Source organism: Pseudorca crassidens, chromosome 8 (assembly GCF_039906515.1).
Source record: "Pseudorca crassidens isolate mPseCra1 chromosome 8, mPseCra1.hap1, whole genome shotgun sequence".
NCBI classification, from domain to species: Eukaryota; Metazoa; Chordata; class Mammalia; order Artiodactyla; family Delphinidae; genus Pseudorca; species Pseudorca crassidens.
The window spans coordinates 16,384,752-16,411,506 of NC_090303.1; the positions used below are offsets into that span (position 1 = coordinate 16,384,752).

At 36.4% G+C, this 26,755-nt stretch overlaps 1 long non-coding RNA gene across 7 annotated transcripts in view; it reads left to right on the forward strand.

Annotated features, from left to right (window-relative positions):
• The window catches only part of LOC137228863 (uncharacterized), a 211,862-nt gene that overhangs the window by 75,281 nt on the left and 109,826 nt on the right, over positions 1-26,755 (forward strand). For 6 of the 7 annotated variants that reach the window (XR_010945386.1, XR_010945387.1, XR_010945390.1 and 3 more), the window contains 2 exons: positions 7,273-7,340; positions 19,436-19,481. This is a non-coding gene — a long non-coding RNA (uncharacterized lncRNA). The remainder of the gene's footprint in view (positions 1-7,272; positions 7,341-19,435; positions 19,482-26,755) is intronic. The other variant, XR_010945392.1, reaches the window with a different exon arrangement.

Sequence of the window (26,755 nt, forward strand, 5' to 3'; positions counted from 1 at the left end):
AAAACTTATGTACACACAAAAACCTGCACATAGATGTTTGTGGAAGCTTGGTTTATGATTTTCAAAACTGGAGAACAATCAAGATATCCTTCTGTGGGTCAATGAATAAATAAATGTGGTACATTCAGACAATGGAATATTATTCAGCACTAAAAAGAAATGCACTATCAAGCTATGAAAAGATATGGAGGAACCTTAAATGAATATTATTAAGTGAAAGAGGCCAATCTGAAAAGGCTACATACTGTATTATTCCAACTATATGACATGCTGGAAAAGGCAAAACTATGGAGACAGTAAGTAAAAAGATCAGTGGTTGCCAGGGCTTGGTGGGTGAGAGGATGCACAGGCAGAGCACAGGAGAGTTTTAGGGCAGTGAAAATATTCTGTATGTTACATCGTGGATACATGTCATTATACATTTGTCCAAATCTGTAGAATGTAAAACACCAAGAGTGAACCATAATGTAAACTGTGGACTTTGGGTGATTATAATGTGTCAGTGTAGGCACATCAATTGTAACAAATGGACCAATTTGGTGGGGAATGCTGATAATGGGAGAGGCTCTCTATGTGGAGGGGCAAACAGTATATGGAAACCTCTGTACCTTCCCCTCAATTTTGCTGTGAACCTAAAACTGCTCTAAAAATATAAAGTCTTCATTTTTAAAAAGTTAAGTCTGATTAGCAAAAAGAAAAAACTGATAATCATAGTGACATTATATTGAAGTATTAATGATGTATAAATCACTTATCACTTTTATTTTCTGGCATGAGCTACTAGGTAGATAAGATATAAGATATGATCCCAAGATGTGAGATTTCCAATAAGTGAATATGAACATCAACATTTAAGAGATAGGGCTTCTCTGGTGGCGCAGTGGTTGAGAGTCCGCCTGCCGATGCAGGGGACACGGGTTCGTGCCCCGGTCCGGGAGGATCCCACATGCCGTGGAGCGGCTGGGCCCGTGAGCCATGGCCGCTGAGCCTGCGCGTCCGGAGCCTGTGCTCCGCAACGGGAGAGGCCGCAACAGTGAGAGGCCTGCATACCGCAAAAAAAAAAAAAAGATGGATGGAACAGCCTACAAAAAAGAACAGAAGCGCAGAAGGAGAATGGAAGAATGTGATGTTATCATAGAGCGTCATCAAAGTATTGGAGTAGTTAACAGTGTCAAAAGTGACAGACAATATATTAGGGGCTATTACGAGTACATTGAGTTTTCACATAGGAAGGAATGAAGGGAACTGAAGAATGAATTTTACCATAAGACATGCAAACATTCAACACTTTGCTCAACCCACAGACCCAAAGACACACAATTAAGTTCTTTCAATTAGGGAAAGTTATGTGAGAGTATCTAGAATAAAAGAATTGCAGATTTTATAATTCTTCACATGAAGAATAATCCCTATAAAATGGTTCGGAGTAGAATTTTTTTCTTGATTTTATTTCATCTATAAGAATATCACTTTAAAACATTGTTTATCAAAACTGACACTGTAAAATCCTCACCCACTAATGTTATGTTGCCTTCTCCAAAAGAGACTTAAGAATTTGGGTTTGGAGCCATTTGGAATGCCCTCATCAGCGCTTATTAGCTGTGTAACATTGGCCAAATTATTTAACCACAATGAGCTTCAGTTTTATCTTTCTTAAGTGGAAGTGATTGGGTTTTTTGAGGATAAGTTAGATACTGCATGTGGTAAGTGCTTAACGAGTTGCAATAATGCTAAGGCTCTCATAACATATTTTAAGATACTCTTCCTCTCAAGTCTTTTGTCTTTGAAAAGTACCTCGTAACTTATTCTCTGATTTACTTGCATTTATTTATAACTGCTATTAGTATAAACAATGTGATATTCCTTGACAAAATTGAGCCCCTGCCCTTCACAGAACTTTTAAATTTTTAATCCTCACCTCTGAGTGGTATATTGCTCTAGTAACATGCTGCATTAATTAACTGAAGGACAAAGTCATGATAACCTGAACAGACGCAGAAAATGTACATAATAAAATTCGACATTCATTTATGACGAAAAAAACCCAAATACTCTTAGCAAACCAGGTTAGAACAGATATTCAATAATCTAATAATGAATATGTACAACAAACAAAACAACAAAACTTCAGCAAATATACTTAATGATGAAATAATGAAATTGTTTTCTTTGGAATTGGGAAAAGGCAAGGATGTTATCATTCCTATTCAACAATTGCTCGAGTTCATAGTAATACAGCAAGGCAACAAAAAACACATGAAAGCCATAAGGTTTAGAAATGACAAAATAAAAGTAAACTTCTATTTGCAGATACTATGATTATATATAAAATATTTTTAAATAATTTACATTTAAATCATGAGACTTAAAGAATGTTTTGCAAGACTGCTGTACATGAAATCAATATTTAAAAATCAGTTCATTTCTATATATTAAAAAGTGTTAGGAAATGAAATTTAGTGTATGCTCTTATAATAGCATCACAGTGTTATACACCTAGGAATAAATCTAAATAAACTTCTGCTAGACTTCTACACAAAAAACTGCAAACACGAAGAGAAATTAAAGAAAATCTAAATCGTGTTATATAATATGAATGGATTGGAAAACTCAGTCTTATACCAATTGTCAATGAAACCCTGCACTCTAAACTCTTATGGATTTTTAAAAATTTGACAAGCTGAGTATAAAGTTTATAAAGAAACACAAAGGACTTAAGGTAGCCAAGACTTTCTTAAAGAAGAAATATGAGCTGAGAAGACTTATTCTCAGATGCCAGTTCTTATTATAAAGCCACAGTAATTAAGACAGTGTAGTGCTGGGCATGAATAGGCAAATAGATCAATGTAAATCTGAAATAGACCAAAGAAATCAGAAATCATCTGCTCCATATGGGAACAGTTGCCACTGCAAAATACAGCTCTCAGATCTGGCTGGACTCCACATTGCATGGGCAGATTCTTGATTAGAGGGTCTGGGGGCCAGGGGAAGATGTGTTGTGATATGCCACACTTACTTCTGTGTGGTGTGGCCACCCTGCTTCCATTAAGTTTTAGTGCCTTTGTCTAGAAACTTAATTCTGTAGCTCATCTGACACTTGTTTCACATGTTTTTGGTATGAAGACCAGTCTGACTAGGATTGGGGACAAATGCCAATATTCTCAAGCAGAGAGGGGTACCACAGTACGCCATGTTTAGACACAACAGCCCAATGACAAAATGCTATTGGGTCTTTGGAGAAAATTTTTATGGGCAAGTCATATCACTTGAATTTGTCTACTAAACCCCTAATTTCAAATGGTGGGGCTTTGGGGATAAAGAGAGATAATGTGATACGAGCAGTAGATAGATTCCCAGTAGCTCCCAATCCCGGTAGCCAAGTGCTGGTAGTATAAACCAGCCAAGTTACAAGATGATTAAAGTCTTAAAAGGAAGTTGAAATAGCAAAGGGAGGACAGGCTGTGGTCCAAGTGTCACAAGTGGAAGTCCCACCTCTGGGAACCTGGCATGGTAACATTGGAAGAAGGAAAGTCTGAACGTCTCCCAAGTGCCTGCCAGACTGGCAGTGGTGACTTTTCAATGAGAAATTAAATAAATGCCAGAAGTGTGGATGTAGGAATATGAGAGAATGGAGTTTCCCTGACCCAACTGTCTGTGTGGGAGGGGATAAAATACAAAGGCTGATTACAAGTCAAGCAAGATTTTTAGTGCCTGTGTTACTGCTTTTGATTCAGAAAAACTCTGCTTTTACAGGCTGGTTAATCTTTTTTATTCTTACAGATAGCTCTTCTGCCTTCTGAAAAGACCTAGACCAGACTCTCACTGAACTACTGTATACAATATTCTGAGCTCTCAGAGATTTTTCTTAAAAATTATGTTGAAATGATAAGGTCTCAAATAGTTTTATACTTGGAAAGATACTTTTAAAGTACAGCATTAAGGATACCTAATAGAGACATAGATCATTTATTAGTAAATTATAAAAAATTATTTTGGATATGAATTTTTTAGGGAAAATATTACCTTGTTGGATGAGAACTGAGGAAAAGCAATGGAGAGAAATATGCTGGGGAAAAAATGGACATAAAAAAGTTTTCCACTAAACAGAAAGTACAGATATCAGCTTCAGGTATAGCTGGATCCAGATGCTTTCACAATATGACCAGAAAACTCTCTGTATTCATCTCTCATCTCTAAGTTTCTTTGCATAATCTTCATTCTCTGAAAGACTCTTCCCACTTAGTGGTAAAGATGGACAGAAATAACTCAATTCCTCATTCTTATCACCTTCACAACTTCACCAAAACAAATGCATCCCTTTTCTGATGGCATTATTAAAAGTCTTTAGATTGTCTCTAGTCCAGACCTGTATGATTGGGGTTGGAGCCAGTCCAACCTGGATCATATACACAAAAATGTGGAAGGGAGTTTCCCCGAAGTGGTGCTGTGCTAATGAACATTTTTTCCACTGCAAAATAATTATTCACTAAATGGAGCTTTGATAAGCATCTATTGCTTAGAAAGTATTTGCCATGCCTCTAACATCACTGGTCTTGCCAATACGCCTGCCTGGCTCTTAGAAGACAGTCGGGTTGTCTTCACTAGTGAAGTCTGCCTCCTTTTTAGGTGTTTACACTTCCAGATGGGCAGAGACCACTGGAACCTGTGGTATACTATGTTTTTTTCCCATGGAAATTTTAGTGATTGAAAACCAGTGGTCCATGGCAACAAAAAGAATAAAATACCTAGGAATAAACTTACCTAAGGAGACAAAAGGCCTGTATGCAGAAAACTATAAGACACTGATGAAAGAAATTAAAGATGATACAAACAGATGGAGAGATATACCATGTTCTTGGATTGGAAGAATCAACATTGTGAAAATGACTATACTACCCAAAGCAATCTACAGATTCAATGCAATCCCTGTCAAACTACCAATGGCATTTTTCACAGAACTAGAATAAAAAATTTCACAATTTGTATGGAAACACAAAAGACCCCAAATAGCCAAAGCTATCTTGAGAAAGAAAAACAGAGCTGGAGGAATCAGGCTCCCTGACTTCAGACTATATTACAAAGCTACAGTAACCAAGACAGTATGGTACTGGCACAAAAACAGAAATATACATCAATGGAACAGGATAGAAAGCCCAGAAATAAACCCACACGCATATGGTCACCTTATCTTTGATAAAGGAGGCAAGAATATACAAAGGAGAAAAGACAGCCTCTTCAATAAGTGGTGCTGGGAAAACTGGACAGCTACATGTAAAGGAATGAAATTAGAACTCTCCCTAACACCATACACAAAAATAAACTCAAAATGGATTCATAACCTAAATGTAAGGCCCAGACACTATAAAACTCTTAGAGGAAAACATAGGCAGAACACTCTATGACACAGAGCACAGCAAGATCCTTTTTGACCCACCTCCTAGAGAAATGGAAATAAAAACAAAAATAAACAAATGGGACCTAATAAATCTTAAAAGCTTTTGCACAGCAGAGGAAACCATAAACGTTTCTCCCTCAGAATGGGAGAAACTATTTGCAAATGAAGCAACCGACAAAGGATTAATCTCCAAAATTTACAAGCAGCTCAATATCAAGAAAACAAACAACCTAATCCAAAAATGAGCAGAAGACCTAAATAGACATTTCTCCAAAGAAGATATACAGATTGCCAACAAATGAAAGGATGCTCAACATCACTAATCATCTGAGAAATGCAAATCAAATCTACAATGAGGTATCACCTCACACCAGTCAGAATGGCCATCATAAAAAAGTCTACAAACAATAAATGCTGGAGAGGGTGTGGAGAAAAGGGAACCCTCTTGCACTGTTGGTGGGAATGTAAGTTGGTACAGCCACTATGGAGAACAGTATGGAGGTTCCTGAAAAAACTAAAAATAGAACTACCATACGACCCAGCAATCCCACTACTGAACATATACCCTGAGAAAACCATAATTCAAAAAGAGTCATGTACCACAATGTTCGTTGCAGCTCTATTTACAACAGCCAGGGCATGGAAGCAACCTAAATGTCCATGACAGATGAATGGATAAAGAAGATGTGGTACATATATGCAAATATTACTCAGCCATAAAAAGAAATGAAATTGAGTTATTTGTAGTGAGGTGGATGGGCCTAGAGTCTGTCATACAGAGTGAAGTAAGTCAGAAAGAGAAAAACAAATACCATATGCTAACACACATATATGGAATTAAAAAAAAAAAAAAGGTTCTGAAGAACCTAGGGGCAGGACAGGAATAAAGACGCAGACGTAGACAATGGACTTGAGGACATGGGGAGGGGGAAGGGTAAACTGGGACGAAGTGAAAGGGTGGCATGGACATATAGACACTACCAAGTGTAAAATAGATAGCTAGTGGGAAGCAGCCGCATAGCACAGGGAGATCAGCTCGGTGCTTTGTGTCCATCTAGAGGGGTGGGATAGGGAGGGGATATGGGGATATATGTATATGTATAACTGATTCACTTTGTTATAAAGCAGCAACTAACACAACATTTAAAGCAATTATATTCCAATAAAGATGTTAAAAAGAATAACCAGTGGTATTTTTCAAGTCGTCGTTTTTCCTTTTAATAAAGTATTTAATATATGTGTATTTTAAAGATGTGGTTTATAGTTTTTTGGCTCACAGTTTGAGCCACTTCTATCCTCCAAAGTATTCTTAATGAGATATCTTAATTCCCAAAATAAACTTCCTACAACTAAGTCATTCAGCAGCCATGTATTATGTGCCTGCCAGTTGCGCTCTATTTAGGCACAGGTATATTAATTAACAAGTAAATTAGGGTCTCTGTCCACAAGATTCGTCATAATGAATCTAATTTACCCAGATTCAGAGCTATATTTTCTGTCTCTAATCTGAGATTTGGCCCCATGTAAGAAATTAAATTTTTTTCAACAAAAGTTCAGTATTTCATTTTAACCAAAGCTGTATTTGAAGACAGATTCCAATAAGTGTGGTCTGATACAAATGACACTATTCATAGCAAACAGCAACAGGCCAGCTGCAGTTTGAGTCATGTTTCCGTAAACGGAGCATGTGTATGAACTCTGACCCCCAGTTAAGGTTTCTACAACTTAACAAATAAAGTAGTGAATGTGATAAACTCCTGAAAACTAGCTTATGTGTCAGAAACTCTAACCAAAGTGGTGCTGCCAGGCACTGTTCTTAGAACAACTTATAATAAAAGAAAAACATTTTTTTTTCTTCTGTTATCCCTCTTGTTCAGGAAGAAGCAAAAGGCAGCTTAGTGAATTGGAGACAACTGGAGGTGGTTTATAAGGATGGAGTGCAAAGGTAAGTTGGAGTTTGTAGGAAACAGCTTTTAATTGGAGAATTGTCCAATTGTCCCCAGTGTCACCTGCTTAGGCTCTTGGTGGCTGCCAGTGTAGCTAGTTATCTGAAGGGCAAGAAAGCCTGAAAATAACTGGAAGAATCCAAGTCACATCATCTTAAACATAGAGTTGTGATCATAAATACAAACACAGTCAAGAACTCCTCCAAACGCTGGCATTTCTGAACACAGTTACCTCCATGCACCAGACCTGGCAGTGGGCATGTGGGTGACAGCCCAGACTGACCTCTGGGCGGGTGGTCGGTTCTGTCAGGCTGCACTGATGTACATCTTGCTTCAAGGACGAGATTTCCTTTGAGGACTCTGGGTGATCTCTTGGAGCCGCCTAACTGGCTGACCTGGGAAACCCACACCAAGTGCCAAAGGCACCAGAGGGGATCGGGTTTAGGCTTCTGGCCAACTGCATGCAATCTCCACCTCATTCTGGGAAGCAGGCAAAAAGCTCATCCCCTTGCAAAGCGGAGGGAAGGTTTTCCAAGGAAACACAAAAACCAAGTTCAGTTTAGATTCAGAAAGTCACTGCACCAAAGATTCCATGAACTTCTCCCTGAAGAAATGAGAGAAGTGGTTCTGGGTCAAGCTGGTTCTTAATACATGTGCAAAAGGGACCACCCAAGAGGTGGCTCTTCCCGAGCAAAATGGCCTTCCTTCCTTCTGCCTTCCTGTGTTTGCAACGACGAGCCCAGGAGCAAGCTGATGACACCAGTCTAGGGCCATAGAGGACCATTCCTAGTCACTGTAGGCATAAAAAACATCAGAAGAGAAAACTATTAAATTCAAAGACTTCACCAGTACGTATTACATGCAAAGCACTTCCAGTGGTGAAGTGTAGGAAAGGGTTTAACAAACAAAAACAGCCAACTCAAAACTGCAATTTTTGTCCATCTTCCTTTCACACTTGTACAATATGACAAATTCAGGCAGAGGTGCCCTGGGGATGTCTTAGAATAATTCATAACCAAGTCGTTTTGCTGTTATTTCACTACTCCTGATGGCCCACAGTCTAAGCCTTCCTTTTCATATTATATCTTTAGTATTATTTATTCTTTTTATTAGGTGACTTGCCTTTTCAGCTCTCTTTTCCAAATAACACAGTTTAGCTTAGGCTTTGACATCTATTAAAACACAAGGTCTCCTTCAGGTCGTAATAGACTTGATTACTGTTTTCACTTAGGATGTGAAGTTTAGTATCCTATCATATCAGCTGGTTATATGAAAGAATCTTTAAAGGCTGGGCCTAAAATAACCCCAACCAAGTTCACCAATTTGCAGACTGCAGGCTAAATCTGGCCTGCAGATATTTTGTTTGGCTGGGCCAGTGATTTTTGTTTTGTTTAGTCTTGGTTTTGTTGGTCCTGTTTTGTAGTTGAATTTGAATGACTTTTGGCAGCATATTCTTTTTAAATTCCATAGAGCCCACCTCTCTCTATTGCTATGACCCTTGTAGGTATTTGGGTTTGTGATGCCTGCCCTACATGGTAAGTGGTGATAGCAAGCATCCATGTCTCATTCCCAATCCTATGATAAAAACTTTGGAAGTTTTACCTCTAAATTTGAAATGATTCTATTGTTTGTATTTGTACTATTTGTATTCTTTTGAGATGCTTATTATCAGATAAAGAAGACCTTTCTATTTCTCGTGTATTATGAGACATTATTATGAATGAGTGTTGAATTTTACCAAATGCTTTTCCTGCCTCTATTGAGATAGCCATATTTCTTTCCTTATTTTCTATTAATTACTAAATTACATTGTTCGATTACCAAATGTTAACCCAACATCATATTCTCAGAATAAGTCCTTCTTGGTTGTAATATATGATCCTTTTTATATAGAGCTTGGAAGTATTTGCAGTTATTGTGTTTAGAATTTTTACCTAGTCTGAAGAGAAGGCTTACTTTTTAATTTTCCTTTGTGGAAAAAGAAATGCCCTTGCTGGGTTGTGGAGGTCAAGGAAATGCTTGGCTCGTTACAGAAGTCAGCAGGGGTTTCCTCTTCTCTAATCTTTGGAAGACCTTGGGAAAAATGAAAGTTATTTAATATTGTGGGAAGAGTTTGAATTTCAAATTCAATTTCTTTAATAGATGTAGAACTATTCATAACTTCTTTTCCTTCATGTGGCTCTTTGGTAATTTGAGATTTTCTAGAAATCTGACCGTTTTACAAATAAGTTTTCAAGGTAATTGATGTCGTGTTCGAAATAGTATCTTATTACCTTCTTAATGCCTGCATGATTTCTAGCGATGTCTCCTTTTTCATTTCTGATATTGGTAATTTGAGCCTTTTCTCTTTATTTTTCATTAGTCTTGCTAAGAGTTTATCAATTTTATTCATCTTTTCTCACAACTAACTTTTGGCTTTATTTTCTCTACTATATGTTTTAATTTAATTAATTTTAATTCTGAATAACTCAGATATGACTGTACAATTAGACATAATCAAGCATCCAAATGTTGGCAACTAGGTATAGAATCTACATGAATGTGATAGTAGACTCTAATAATGCAGGTGTGTTGTGTAGGTGGTCCAGATATCATGAGCAGCATTACTGTCAGGGGCATGGTTTTCTGAGATGGTGAACAGCTCATGGAATCATTCCAGTCAAGTCAAATAGGACCTTCTCTCAACTTACAGTTATTACTATAAGATTCAGTGTATATTAAAACTGTACAGAAATATTTTGTGTTATATATAAAAGAAGTTAGACTCTAGGTAGATTTTTTCCTCTATGTAAATATCCAGTGAGACAGTTTGGAAGCTGTGCAGATGTAGGACAAGTATTCTATTGCAGGACACCATGTATCCCTGAACCCTCTTACTGAATGTCTGTAGGGTTTCCCAATTACTGTGACAAAAGGGGAAAAAAGCCTCCTAAAATTTTCAAAATGCCTGGCTAGGTGGCTCTACCATTCCCTTTGAGATATGACCACTGAAATAGGGAAGAAGTCATACAACAGATGACCCTCACTTGTCAAAAGTGGTTCTTTCTTTAACTCCTCCATCTCCATCATCATTCAGGATTGATTACCAGACTCCACTTTGCTTCTCCTGCTCAGAGATATTGTGGCTCCCTGGGGCTTGTCCTAACAGAGGCTTCCTCCAGGCTGTATTGAGTCTATTCCTACTGTGTAGTAGTGTTCACTCACCACCGCTACACTGATGCTAGCGTAAGATCTGTTCCCAACCTGTGTGTCAGCCTTGGTTTGGGTCTTTCTAAAGCCCTTTGGGTATACTTCCACCCCATCTCTTCATTTGGGCTGTCCTGGACTGACTTCCAGTATAGTCGAGCCCGCAATTCCAGCAGATCAGGCTCCCTCCCTAGAGGTCCCAGGGGATTTTCCAGATCCAAAATTGGCACCAGGGCTGATTGAAGACACAGTAGGTCCTGATTGGGTTTGGTACTCCAGTTCACTACATATTTTAGAGCATTGCCTGGATTACTTGTCAATTTCAAATTCTCTCACCCATGCTTTAACCTAGTTGCCACTTCTGCCGCTGTCAGCCCTTAACTGCCTCTTTTCTTGGGCCAGCATGGTGTTGTGTACCAGTTGCAAAACTGGCATTCTCTAGGCTAGTAGCAAGTTCTATGATGATGTTAACCCAACAAATTACAGGGTCTGCAGGTTCCAGTCCCATGGCTAGCTGGGATTTCCCTCACTTATGGATTCAATGTGTGCTTGTTACTGGGACCCTCAGCTCAGGGACCTGTGACAATGTCTGCATTGAGATGGCTTCCCCCCCTCCAAGTACAAACCTACCCACATTATACACCAAATCTCTTCCTACCTTTTCTTTGACATGAGTTGCTGCTTACCTATTAAGCTAGAGGTGAGGCTGTGGTCATCAGCAATGTGAGCAGTGGCTTTCTGTTGCAACGGCTGCCCAGGTAAGTGACATGACCTGATGAAAGTCCTCATTGTGTTGAAACTCCTTCTCCTGGTGAAACTCCTACTAGCTGTACCCCTGTAGACCCAGAGGCTCCCATAGCCAGACAGACCATGTTCCCAGCTGCTCACCAGTGCACTGCCAAATCAGGGTGGAAAAGGAGCCTAATTTTTCTTTAGTGTTTTGTTTTAGTTATGCTTTCCTCTTTCCTGCTATGACCCAGCATTGATTTTCAGAGGGAGATATGCAACTAATTTTAGCATAACTAACAAATGGGACATTCTTAAACCAATTTGAACATAATTTGCAAATGGTCAACAAGTGGTTGGTCAAACTTTCCCCGAGCATAGGTATGGTATAACAAGACAGGGCAGACCTGGGGAAAGCATTTTTTCTATAAAGAACACTATTTATCTATGCAGAAGTTCTGTTACCAGGTCCTGATTGCACATCCATGGACATCAACCTTGTTCGTGTGTGTTTCTTCACTTCTGGTTTTGTCCTTATGTTCTTGTATCCTAATATGTTTCTATTCTCTGGATTCAAATCTTAAGCGACCTCCTCACTTGCCAGGGTTGGCACTATTCATCTTCTATCAAATGCAGACAAATTCAAGCCATGTGCTGAGATGCACAGATGAGTGGTCTGTTGGGAAGGTTGGCTTCATTCTAATTTTGGCCACAAGCTGACTCCTCTTGTGTGCAGAATACTCCTAAATTAGGTGCTTGAGGTAGGTAGTGCTAACAGTGTATTATACAATGAGAATGTGCACAGAATGGACCCGGGGGGATACCAGTGTGTGTAAGCTACATAGACACTGACTAAAACTTTTCTTTGTAAATATTTTCTTTACAGTTAGTCACTAAAAATTACAGAGCTTCAGTCACCAAAAATGTATTTCTTATGCATAATCATTGAAACCAGAAATGTAACCTGATTCTGCATTCGAAACAGGACATTTTATTCTGGTTTTGTTCATGGGAAATGGCTGACTTTGACAGAGTAGAAATTGAAAGTTAGAAGCTTATGGAGAAGAACCATAATGCACAAAGCACCCATCGCAATGTTTGATAAACCAAATTTTACCTATAAAATTAAAAATGGCTAAAGAGTACCATAGCGTTGGCTTTGTAAGAAACTAAGCTATATCTGAGTTAAACTTTTGGCTGCTCAAAAGCTTTCTAAAATATCTGGTCAAATGGATTCATTCTCAAACACAGAGATGGTTCCAGAGCACCTGCGGGGCCACAGTTGTAGATCACATGCATCTCCTCTCAATGCCCTGGTTTGGTCACCAGTGGCCAGATCACATATATGAGGAAATTTTTTCTCATTAGACAGAAAACCTGTTCCAGAGGGATGGTGGACAAAAAAAAAAACAAAAAACCTATTGTCATCCACCTTCTGTGCCCTTTTTCCATTAACATGCTGTGTTGCTAACATAGAAAAGTCTGCCATGGGAAGTGAATAAAATACTCCTTTTAAAGAGCACAAACAGGGAGATTAGGAAGGAGAATTTAAAACATACTAAGATTACACTTCTGGGAATTTTCACACATCATATTTCCTTAGTATAAAGATCTCTATCCAAGACACATATTTGTAAGGGAAAAAAATAACGAAAACAAATATGTAACAGAAAATTGGTTAAGTACATGAGTCCTCCATATAACAGAATGCTCTATTATCACAGTTTTTAATGTAGATCTATACTAAATATCATTGAAAATATTTGCAAAACAATATCAAAATTCTTATGGAAAAAAATAAGTTATGAAACATACCTAGTTGGCCAAATATTTGTAAAATTAAATTTTTCTTATGTTTATACAAAATCTGGATAGAGATATATAAATCTGTAATAATGGTGATTATCTCTGGAGAGGTTTTAGGCTTTTTTTTTTAACTTTACTACTTCTAATCTCTCTGCAATGGACTTAGATTGATTATATAATAAATATACTGAGTACAGTAAAAAGTGTAATATTTCCCAGAGTCCCAGCCTCTAGTCAATGACATAACTAGTAGGAATGAAAGTAGGTCCACAGTGTTGTACAGTGGCTTCATGGCCTTCCTAACTGTTGCTTAAACTACCAAATCTCTTGCTTTGGAAACTTCTATCCTACATTAAATGACACAGGGGTTGATGGAAAACACTTGTGGCTTTACCTTTTACTGTAAGTGAAATGGACTCATTTTATCATGTAGTTTGAATGAAATTTACAATCTAGATATGGCTGATTATAATCATGGCATGAAGTTATGCATATTAAAATTGCATCAAAATGGTTTATACATTTCAACTATTCACTGCTGTTTTTAACAATAAAAGACAAGAGACCAGGAAGAGAGGCCCTGTCCCAGCTCAAACTGTGAATGGCTGTGAAGCGTGGCATATTCAGTATTCTGTTTCCATTGGGACTAAGGGAGAGCTGTGTTTTCTCCAATTACTTAATCCACTACACTTACTTTTGCATCTCTCTTAGTATCAGTTATCAGAATATTACAAGGTTAAAACCAGTACTTGAGTCTTTATGACATGTTGTTATCCAAAAAGCCTTTAATTTCTAATAAAAATGGTTTTACCGCAAGAGAAAAATGAATCTGTGAGCGTTGACTCGTTTCAGGTTTTTCTTCAGAAGAGATTGAGCTGGTAGCCTAGGACAGCACCAAGTAGTGGTGTTTACAAAAGGAGAAAGATGTCAAATACTCAAAGATGCCTTTACTCAAAGGCAAGTGGCAGAATTCACTGATGATAAAGCAAATGTGAAAATGACAATTCTTCCACATGTTGAAGCTATGGGCTAGGTGCTTTATGCATTATCTTTAAACCTCACTACAAAACATCCTGATTTACAGATGAGGGAACCAAAGTAGAGAGACTGCCCAACTCAACAAGCTGAGAAATGGCAGAGTCAAGATTTTAGACAATTTTTGTTTTATTTCAAAGTCTCCCGTTCCATGAAATTGTAATACCCCTATAACTCTACCATGCTTTTCACAGTGCCACCACATAATAAATACTGTAGATAGTCAACTGATATGACAATCAAAAGAAGAGTTTATCATTATATTCACATATATGGCTAATGGAAATTTTTGTAACATAGAAAAAAATCCAAACAAGATTCAATTTTTATTACTATAAATTTTGTTACTATACTATAAATCCTGTCTATTCTTTCCTGAAAGGTATTGTGATACAGAACATTTAAAATTGCTTATTGAGAATGAAAAAGTCTTCTACTTGGTTTTGATCCAACTCCAAACCAAAGGAACTCTTGTGCCGGGGTTTGAAGCAAAGTGCTGAAATGATAAATGTCCTATGCTAGACTGTAAACCGCAGTCCCTTAATTCAGATGACCTCAAGGCTTGACCAGAGAGTACTCAGCTGCTTCTTCCGGTTACCTTTTCATTCTGGCTTGTCCTTAATATAGTTAATGCTCCCCAGATGTATCAGCTGCTTGTGCTCTTTAACCCTCACTGGTCTCACATGCAGCACTGGCTGCTTTTCTCAGACACAGGGGAAAAGAAATAACTCCTTAACAGAGATAATTGCAAATATTTCAAGTGCCTTCAGGGCATGACAATGCCATGCGGGCAAAGCTACCAAATTCATGTTTTTGTTTTAAATGTTTTATTTTTGAATATTTCCCCCCAAAATATAGGGAACAATTTAATAAACTCCCTATGTGCCATTTTCCAGCTTCAACGAAATATCCTTGCCCATATCCACCTTCCCAAATGATTCTGTGGCAAATTCCAGACAACATTTTATTTTATGAACAAACATTTTAGTATGTAACTCTAAATGAAAAGGACTTTTGTTCTTTTTATATAACACAATATCATTATTATATTTTTAAAAATTAATAATTCCTGAATATCATCAAATATTCAGTCAGAGTTCAAATTTCCAATTATCCCTTCAATGTCACAAATTTTTCTAGTTTGAATCAGGATCCAAACAAGGCCCACATGTAATGATTGGTTAATATATTCCTTTTAAGTTTCTTTTCACCTATTGGTTTCCCCCTCCATCTTTTTTTTCCTCTTTGTAATTTATTTGCTAAAGAAACTTGATTATTTGTCCTATAGGATTTTGCTGATTACAACCCCATAGTATAGTTTAACGTGTTCCTCTTTCCTCTGAATTTTTTTATAAATTAGTAATTGAATCTGGAGGATTGACAGAGTCAGGCTTGATTTTCTGAAAAGACTTTTTTTTAGGAGGTGCTTTGATCCTCTATCAGGAGACTCCTAATATCTGGTTATCTTTCTCTTTTTGGTATTAGCAGTAACTCTATGCCTAGATCCATTAATTCATTTTGGGTTACAAGAGAGTGATATTCCAATTCTATCATTTATTTTTCATATATTTGCTAAAATGCCACAATAAAGAAAATCTTACTCTTCTATTTCATTACTGAGTGGTTCTTTGTTTGTAAGTTTTCAAAATAATGAATTGGTTCACTAGTGTCTTCCAATTGCTGACCAGTTTTTTTTAAGTATCATTATGAACTCATGGATTTAAACTTATTTGATATATTTCAATCTTTTGAAGGTTTTTTCCCTCATTGATCTTCATATTGTCTCATCTTTGACAGTCTCTGCAAGTTGATTCCCAAATCTTTGACACAAATCTAGTAATCTTTGATAGCTTCCTTATTATGTGATGTGACAAGATTTCCAATATGATCTGTATATTTCTTATCCCAGACCTGGAATTAGCCATTTCTCCAAGGAGCTCTGGATCCTTTCAGAAGGAAATTAGATTTCAATACTAAATTCTAGGTGCTGGAGGTACTCATTGCTACTGGGTGCCTCAGTATTTATGGGACTTTTCAGTTGAAAAAATTAGAAAATAATTTTTTTCAAGCAGAAAACATCACTGATTTATATTGATACTTCAAATTCAGGACTAAAAGGTCTTTACTTAATTTCTCCTTTCTGGTATCTGTTTTTTCTTTCTCACTTGCCACCAATCTTGCTTGTGAAGGACACTGGATAATAGAATTATAATATCACAGAATTATACTTTATACACACAGCATTTTTTGAATTGCAATACCATCACTACCACCTACAATATGATCACTGAAAACTGTTTAAATTTTTTCCAGCAATTTTTGTCCTTAAGGCATATACTATTAGGGATGTATAGTCAAAAACTATTTTTCAAAGTTACTTCGATTAGTTTCCATGTGATTATGCCAGCAACTAGTTTCCCATTTAGATCTCATTCATTGATCTCATTTTAATTCCGATTTTTGAGATTAAATTTTTTTATTATATCAGATGCTTACATGGTTCAAAGTCAATTCTATAAAGCAAAATATATTCCAAGCAATCTATCTTCCATCCCTGTTCCTTCATTCCATTCACTCTGTACCCTTGGGGAAGATGTCAGCATTAGGATTGGTACATTATGTACTATATTTCTTTCTTTATTGCTATCATTTATTCATAGAGCTACAATTAACTATATACTAATGCTCACCACCAGTCCTAAAATTGATATATCTCCAGTCATTTTAGTTGTCTGAAGGTTATTCTCTAGTAGATATCTTAGGAATAACTCATGAGATATTGAAAAGAGTTTATACTTGGAAAACAGTTTATCTGAATATAAAAAAAATCTTGGCTCAGATTTTCTTTTTTGGTTCACCCCAGAAGACATAAAATTTTGCTGTTGAAAACTGTTAACAATTTTCTTTCATTTGTAAGTGACTTAGACGTTTTGTCCAGGTGTCAAAAGAATTTACTCACTTTCTTGAATAACCAATAATTTTATTAGATTTTTCTCAGTGTTCTCAGCCTATTTTCCCTGGTATATAGTGTGCCTTTTCAACATGTACTTCCAGAATATTTATAAACACATGTATATTTATGTATCTCCTTAATTTTAGGAAAGTTTGTCTTTAATTATAGATTTTTTAAATATCTCATTTTATTGTTTTGGTTTTCTTCTTTGGGGACCTTTTTTTATACGTGTGTTGTTTCTTCTTTTCCTATGTTCCATAAGGCTAGATGTAGCAGAGATTCTTCAGAGGGCTGATATCTGAATTGCACCTACAAAAAGCCCAACTTTGAGGGAGAAGTAAAATTTTAGGGAACATAATCCAAGAATAGAAGTGATAAAAGTGGTTGAGTTGAATGCCTGTCCTATATGATTCAGACAACAAATAGGCTGCCTGTTTCCAGTAATCTTATGCTCTCTTATTTTATTAAGTGGCCAAACTAAGAAATTATATGAAATTGACTATTGAATTTGAGATTATGCAGTTTCCAAAGTAAAGTTTACCAAATAGTCCCAGGGGAAATTATTTATGATTTATTGCTAGGCAAGACTTTGTTTTCCCTAAAAACTGTGTTTCATTTTCTTGATGAGAATCATCATAAATACGGTTTCTATTTTCCCCTGCATCCTAAGGATCTGAGCCAAATTGTGCTCAGTCTTGCAATAATAAACATAATTATACAGTGGTCCTTATTGCATGCATGTATTCTTTAACTTGGTCCCAACTTTTACTTCAAAAGTTTTAAACTTTGATGTCAAAGACAAGCTTGCAGAGAAATTGTATACAAAATTTAGTTTGAATATGCATTTTTTTCCTGGGAAAGGAAGGACACTTCATCAGATTCTGATTCTAAAAGTGTATCTGTGATGTTAAAACTACTGTTCTTATATTAACTATTTTATTTTATTTATAAAACAGAAGCTTCTATTCTAGTTTAATTTAAAATCTCAGTGACATACCAAAATGAATGGTTTACTTTTGGAATCATATTAAGCTTTTTTTTATCTTGACAAAATGTAATTAATAATGAACTGATGAAGTTACAGTGCAGACCCCAATCCCTGAAAATCAAGTCACACCATTTACAAGTATAGATCATGTAGTACAGGAAAAAAGAAAAAGCTAAACCTTTTTCTACAAATTCATCAGCTGGCTTCACTAACTTTCATAAGAAGGCTGGCATCATATATGATCATTCTAAATAGTTTCCTCTTTAAGATAGGTTGAGACACAAACCACTTCAATAAAGTCACTTATTATTTCTACATAAGCTGGTTTCAGTTTATTTATTCTCTACATTTCTCTTCCTCCTAGCATTGTTTTGTGTTTTCTTGGATTTACATGGGTAAATGTCTTGCAGCCTTTTGATGTACATTTATCAAATTGTTCATAGTCTTGTTACCATACACCAGATGCCTCTGAAGAAATTCTTCCATCTACTTAGACAAGAATTAAGGTCTGCAAATAGTGCCCATGCTTGATGCATACAGACAAAAGATATTGTAAAATAGAGTGTGTTATAAAATTAAAACAAATACTAAAATTTCATTAACATGATATCTATCTATTCCAGTAGAGAGAAAAGGTAGAACCAGGCAGGCATGCAGTTCTTGTTAAGTCAAAGTTGACCAAACTTGGGAAGAAAAAATTAAACTTATGTTTGGGAATCTAACATATCTCAATTAAATGTATAATTGAATGGAATCACTTATCTAGAATGCATACATTTTGTATTTTACCAATGATTTATTTTTAACTGTTTGTGTCAATTCTTTAAGTCTTTTCTAGAATACAGTAAGTTTGTAATTCTATGAACAATAGATTGACATTTAAACAAAAAGAATTTGGTTCATTTAAGAAATAAAATTAACTTCTGATTTTGAACCTATTGGAAATGGTTGAGATTTACAATCTCCTTTCAATAGTCTAAGTTAGCTCTGAATAATTTCATCCTATTTTGCTATTCTTAGTGCAATTTTAATTAAATTTAAAATATAGAGAATTTAGATTTGACTTGACATTTCAAACTATTTAGAAAGTGGCTGATTTTTAAATGTTGAATAATGGTAATATACATAATTTCCTATGACATGAATAAAAACATCTAGGTGAAATTTGCAAATCATTTGCACCTTAAGCAAATGATTACACATTTTTGGTCTGTTGAGTTATTCAGTCAACCAGAATTAGTAGTTAACTTACAATTTGATGGACCTGAGGTGAGGAGAAAAATATCTGAAGTTGGAATTTGTTTATATGAATGGTTTTATAAGTTGTGGAATCAGCTTAAATGCCTAAAGTGGATTCCGATGCTGACACTTTTCTTTCTCCCTGCTGATTCAATTCACAGAGCCAGTGGCACTTAGTGGCCCAATGGGTTACATGCAGTTATTAAGGTAAGCAAAGCCTCACCCATTGCTTGTGGTCAGACATGTGATTTTAATTATGGGAGAGGTAAATAAACATTGATGCTCTGGTTAGATGGGAGCTGGTATGCTTTTTCTAAGCTCATTAGAGCTTATAGCTTGCCAGTTTACACATACACACACACAAGGGGTCTGGAATAAAGACTAGTTTCTGTGTTCTTTGTCTCTGTATTCTATTGATAATCTTCTGCAAGGATAAATGTAACCCTAGATTAAAAAAGCAAAAAATACAGAAAACAAAAATGAACTAGCTTGCAGTTCACGTTCTCTCAAACCTACCCTCCAACCCCAACCTGATGTCTCACTGGGGCCATGTTACTCAGTTATTTATCCCTAAATTACACAATTCCATTTCTCTACCATTTCTCACTTTCCCTAACAGCAGTCTAACCCCTGCCAAAAATAAAAGACCAAAACACCATCAAAGAAAACCCCACAAAGGTTTTGTTTAATTTCCCTTCCATACCACCTTCTATCAAATGAATTCCTTAGAAGTCATATGATTAATAATGCTAGTTTTCAGTAGAATCATTCCACTAATTTTACAAAAAACTGAATCATAAAGATGGAAGATTGAACATTGTTACATGATCTTATTTCTTCTGCATTTTATGCTATAGTCCTAAAAAAACAAAAATTGATTTTTACTGGTGTGTCATCGCTACATACAAAGCACATCAGAGAAAATTTATGTAAATAAACTTAACTCATTTTACAGTAGCCTCACACAGCTTACTATTGACATTGTCGTTCAATAATTGTCTTCCCTCAACTGCAACTTAAACTTAAGTGCTGACTGAATAGAGTCTGGTTGACTTTTCATCTCTGTTTTCTACTTTTCCATATTTTCTTTGGATAGTCCCACTATCCAAAGATAAGCCTGAAAAAAGTTTCAAAACTTTTTGTGATATTGATCACCTCCTTGAACTGAGGAAAGAACCAGGAAATATATTGCATGCCCCATTGCCTCTGAGTAACCACATGCACAACCAACTGTCACTTAAGGAAGACTCAGGATCTTGGCGACAATAGGTCACGAGTGGCTACAGGCACCATTTTAAAGATCAGACAGCTCTGAATTGCCATGGGCAAGCTATTTAAAATAAATTTGTTCTACAGATTCCACCTGTGGTATAGGGTTGTTTATATAATTCTGTGTAAAAGATATCAGTGGGAAACAACTAAACTCCTATTACAATAACTAAAATCAATCAAACAAGCAAACACTTGCCAATGTAATGCATGTTTATTCCCATCTTGGCATTTGTTTCTTGGAGGACTCCTTTGGTTAGAATACACTTAAAACGGGAAATTTTACTGTATGTAAATTATAGCTCCCCCAAAAAAGGGTAATGCATGGCATATAGTAACAGCTCCATAAATGCTAATTTTTGATAGTTTTCATGAATCAGCACTCAAAAACCGGAAGTGTTACTCCCATGCAAAAATGACAATAAACATGATTAAATGACAATGACCATGATTTAACTTTGACGGCTTTAGTCCAGTAGTTGCTTAAGAATTTTAGTACTACAAATGAATTAATTTTAAGCACTCTTGGGCCAAAATAGGGAGCTAAGTTAAGGATTTCCAATAAGGATTCAGTACATTGGTGAATTTAGTGAAGTTAATGGTTTAAAATAAATTCTTTAAATAAATAAGCGTATTTAAGAAGTTTTTTTTCATTTCAACGATGTTAGAAAACTGTTCAGATATCCACAGTCTGTAATTTGCATGTTTTCAAATTTCAGAAGTAATGCATTTGTGTGGTAATATGCAAATCAATACAATGCAATTCAAAAATGGGCAAAGCTAAAAAGCACACACCCCAGCAACCCACATCCTATAAATCCACCCCACCCCAAGATCAGACCCTAGAGGTCTAATTGTGTATCATCTTTTTGCTCATACAAACATATGTGGCCATAAATGTATCTGCGTAGAGGTGTGGTTTATTCCCTTTATCCTGAAATAGGATCATAAGATACTCATTACAACATACTTATCTTTTTCTATTTAATATACTATGAACATCCCTATAAGTCACTGGTAGAGAGGCACCCTGTTCTTCCACTTTCTGTGAGCATACATATGCACATATCATTTTATACAAATAAAATTTCACATTATAAATTCTTTATTGTAGTCTTTTCCCAGCTTTTATATTCTGCTTGCCTTACTTTCCCGCCCCACTCGTCTCTCTCATTCCATGCCCCACTTTATATATCCTTTCATAATTTTATGTACATACGCACATGCATACACTATACACTTTTTGTCATTGTTTACTTTATAAAAATGGAATATTAAATATCTTCCTCACACATCATTTTCCCCATTCAACACATTTTAGAATACCTCCATGTCCCAAGTCACTTTACATAGCTTAATTATTCTTTAATAATAGTTGGTAATATTGCATAATATTCCATGAATAATTTACGTGACCATTTTCCATTTGATCAGCATTCATCTTGTTTACACTTTAGTTTTTCACGCTTTAAACAATGCTGCAATAATTTTACTCTCTACCCTTAGTATACTCTGAGAGCACCTTGCTTTAAAGTTTATTGCAAGGGAAATGCAAGAAAAAAATGGGCAGCACCAAGATCATTTGTTTTTCAATCAGTAAAAATGACAAAAATCCTCCATTAAGTGGTTACAGTGAAAGGCTGGGGCTGTAGTGGGATGTGGAGTTTAGTCATAAGGCTTTATTTGCTGCAAAAGTGTTAGAATGTTGGGCTCACCAAATTCTTTTACCCTGTTTTTGAAAGGGTGGAGGTATCCACACTAATCTTCCTTGCTAATCACATGTCTTAATCACCACTCATTTCACCAATGAAAACATTTCTAATCAACACATGCAATAGTGGAGATTCAGACCTTGCAATTTAAAGTACCTTTTAAATTTGCTTCTAGAGCATGGAAACCTGATAGGGTCTCTCAAAGGCTAACTTTCTGGAGTGTGAATTCAAGGTTAGGAAACCTCAAATGTTAACGAACTTCTGTAGATTGTAGACAGAAGATAACTTATATACACACATCGTGTCATCCTAACTGAAATATTTTACAGTAAATACAGTGATGTAGCAGGTGTAAGGCAGCAGCTTGGCTTTGCTGCTTTTCCAACAGCAAGTGACAACAAAAGGGAAAACACATTTCTCTGTTTTACCAAATATGCCTCAGTAATTTAAAGGCATCGGTAGTGGGACCTCCATTAGCCAAGGCTACAAGAGGAGATGAGAAAGTCATAATGTTTGATGTACTTATCTTCACAATTCTTCCTAATGGTCAAAGCATTCATTTAGGAATCTAAGTACCCAAGGCTGTACTATAAGTGGTAACAAATAGACTGGGACAAATTCTTTTTCCACAGCCCACATTCATATTTCTTCATAGGAAATTCTGAAAACATAGTAACAAATTTGGAAATAGTTCCATCATTTTCCAAAGTATGGAAAAGTGTTCAAAAGGCACATTGATATAAGCACGGAATTTAAATCATAAGTCTAATATGATAAGCATTTACAGGTGTTCAGGGATGCTTTCCCAAAGATAATGGAATCACTTTGAGTAATAGCCATTTGATTGCCTTGTTTTGATACAGGGATGAGAGTGTGTTATGGTCACTGCAGTTTGATAAATGACCTTCCCATCATTCTCATTTTGTGGGTTTAGGCCAGACACCCATATTGTGACTTGGTTGGTGTGGAGGTTGGTGTTTTACTGTATTTTTAGAATATTTAGTCTATTTAGAAAGTTTACATAATTTTGGTTACAGTGACTAAAGTGACTAGGACTAAAAATAAGATTGGCTTTTATAAAAACAAGCTCTTCTAGCATTAGAAGATGGTGTGTGCACCAGTGTTCATTCCAAGTCTATTTGATTCTGGGTTTGGTGCTTCAGATTGCAAATAAGGTGCTCATGGATGAGGAAAAATACATTGTCTGTGTTATTTGTAGGAAAAGAGTGTTCCCGAAAGGTAAAATTTTAAATGTCTATTTTATCATGCTTCTTGGTCTGGAGCGGAGATGGCAAATAAGTGTCATTTATTTTGCCAACTCTGAAGAATTGATAGTGGCTGCCTGGAGCACTTCGGGAGGAGAATTGGCATAGAAAATTAGTAACCCACTGGAAAAGATGCTAAATGTTGGTGATCGCACCAAGGATTGAGTGTGAGAGGAAAGGCAGGACATGCGTAACATATTTGATATTTCTGGACTAATGGAAAGTAAGAGGGATATGGTTAAATACTCCATTTCTAGTTGATATTCCCTGGACAGTTTGTACCATAATTCCTACTGGATCAGAAATTCCCCATGAGCCAATTTTCAAAATAAATTCTAATGTTTATAATGTTTAAACATATAAAATTCACCTTCACAGCTATTGCATATATATACATATGTGTGAATATGTGTATATATATATGTGTGTGTGTGTATATATATGTGTGTGTGTGTGTATATATATATATGGTGCTTCTTAAGCATGATGAAGAATTTTAATTTTTTTTCAAGAACTGTGCTTGAAAATCTAGTTGAGATGAGACCAATTTTTGCTTACTAGTTAAATAATATGTTAAGAATATTTTTAGGATGAGATTTTCATGAGGATTGAAGTCACTGGAAAAGTATAAAGAAATGTACATAGATAAGCAAAAGTGGTCTACATTCAGAGTGTGAAAACCGACAAATATCTTTCCTGGCTAAATTTGTATATATCTGAGTGGTACAAATTTTTAGACAATTTTTATTTTATTTTATTTATTTTATGTTTTTAAAAGATTTCTATTCATGTCATAAAAAGATACTTGCTTATGTCTTTTGTTTAAAAAAAGAATTTTTAGTTTTTTCTTACTGATCTGCAGGGTTTCTACATATTCTGGATACTACTCCTTTGTAGTTGTATGAATTTCAAATACATTTTTCTAGTTTGTCAGTTACTTTTTCATTTTGTTTATGGTGACATTTGATGACAAGAAGTTCTTAATGTTAACATAGTCAAATGTAGTAATTTTTCCTTTACAGTTTATGCTTTTTTGTGTCTTGTTTAGAAAATCCTTCCCTACCCTGATGTCAGAAAGATATCCTCCTATGTTGCCACCTAAAAGTTTTACAGTTTTGTCTTCTATATATGTCATTAATCCAATTGGATTTTATTTCTGCATAACAACACAATTACTAAGCAATTTATCTTCCCTTCAATGATCTCTGAGACTCACTCTCATGATTCAAGTTTTCATGTATGTTTCAGTCTATGTCCAGTTTTCTATTCTTCTTCATTAGTTATTTATCTGCTCCTGTAGCAAAATTATACTGTCTCATTTCCTATATCTTTATAACAAAGTTTTGACATCTAATAGTGCAGGATCCACCAACACCAACACCCATTTCCCAACTTTGTTCTTCTTTAGCAATTTCTTGACTATTCTTGAATTTTGCTTTCATATAAATTTTAAGATCAGCTTCTCAAATGCCACAGTAAACCCTTGTCTTGGCTTGGGATTCCTGGGAAAGAGACTCAGATGGGGATTCATGTGCAGGAGTTATGCCCTTGGGATCGATACTTGAGAAGGAGTGAGACGAGCAGGATGGGGCTGAAGGAGACATTTAAATGTGATGCAATTTTATTAGAGGCCTCAGTAGATACCATGAGAAGCTCTGGAGCTACATGGACTCTTCAGAGATGTCCTAAATTGAGTTAAAGAGGCCAGACATTTTAACCCTCACATCAACCAAATGTTCCATATGGACTACTTCTTCTAGGGTAATATAACATTGTGGTAAGGCAACTCCCTTCAGCTCTCTTTCTTACAGAGAGAGTCAACCATAACCTATCAGCAGTCAACAGTCCGGGCAGCTTGGGGAATGAGTGCCATGGTGGATTCAGGTGGTACACTACAGCATCCACTATGGTCAAGATCCTTCAGGATTCAGCTTATTCTCTTTTGGGGGGAAATTTACAAAAGGAAAGCTAATGGAATTAACTGCCCATCACGCCTAATTATACAAGTAAATAATTACTCAAGTTACTCAGTGGTGTAACTTGTAATTCCCTTTCTCCACCACCCTTGTAGACTCTCCTCACCCTTCACTAGCACCTCCGCTGGTCCAGGTGACTTACGCAAAGCATGACCCAGACCCTCATCCCTAAAGGTTTGAGACTCTGATTATGCCTTTCTCAGGACACAGTTCCTGCACTTGTCTGTTTACTGTCACAATTGTGCAAGGGAGTGGCAAGAGATAATACAGTAGATCACCTATGTGCCAAACTTATTCTTTCTTGCCTGCATTGCATAATAGCAGCTCTGCCTTCTCCTAATGATGAGCAGAATCAATTAAACCTTTTCCTTGTCTGCTGTTCTCTTGACACAGAGGTTTTCAGGGACTGGGCAGTAGCCATAGTTCAGAATTCAGTAAAATGTTGATGCCTCATCTGTACCTTCAAAAGACCATTCAGTTGCTCTATTAGGTCAGTATATTCTGGGTAGTGTATTTTGTGATAGGACCCATGGGTCCCTGGGACATGTGTCTACTGTTGTACCATGTTTGCTGTAAAATGGGACCTTTGGTCTGAGGCAGTATTAGGTAGCATTCTGTGTTCTGTACTGGTGAATCACTGTAAGCTTTCTGTTGTGCTGGCCAAGGTCCTGCAGGCAGGAAAGGCAAACCATACCCATAACACGTATCAACTTTAGATGAAATAAATCACTGCCCTTGCCAAGAGTGAAGTGTTCTGTATTAGTTTTTTACGGCTACAGTAACAAATGACCACAAACTGAATGGCTTAAAACAGAAAATTACTTTACTTCTACATGCCCTTATCCTAAACAAGGGACACCATTTGCCACTTCAGGTCAACTCAGTCCCTGTGCCCAACAGTCCTCAATATATTTGAATTTTCCCTTTGCCTGCTGGTAATGGCTTTTACGTCCTTTGAGGAAAGACTAGAAAAAATTACCACTGAGTGCTGTGATGTTGTGATGTTGTAGGATCCTATCTCCTGGTCACCCAGCCTCTGCTTAAGCTCAGTGGGTCTGGATCAGAAAAGTGCCCATCTCTTGGGCCCCTTGGAAGACTGTATTCTGTTAAATATCTCCATGGCTGCTCTGACTGCCATGCTAATTTGTTATTGTTTGTGATAACTGTGCCCACCTCCATTCTAATGGTTACGCCGCACCTCCTGGCCGCTAGTATGTTGGGATCATCCCCATTGCTGTCTGCGAGCCCAGTTCTGTAAT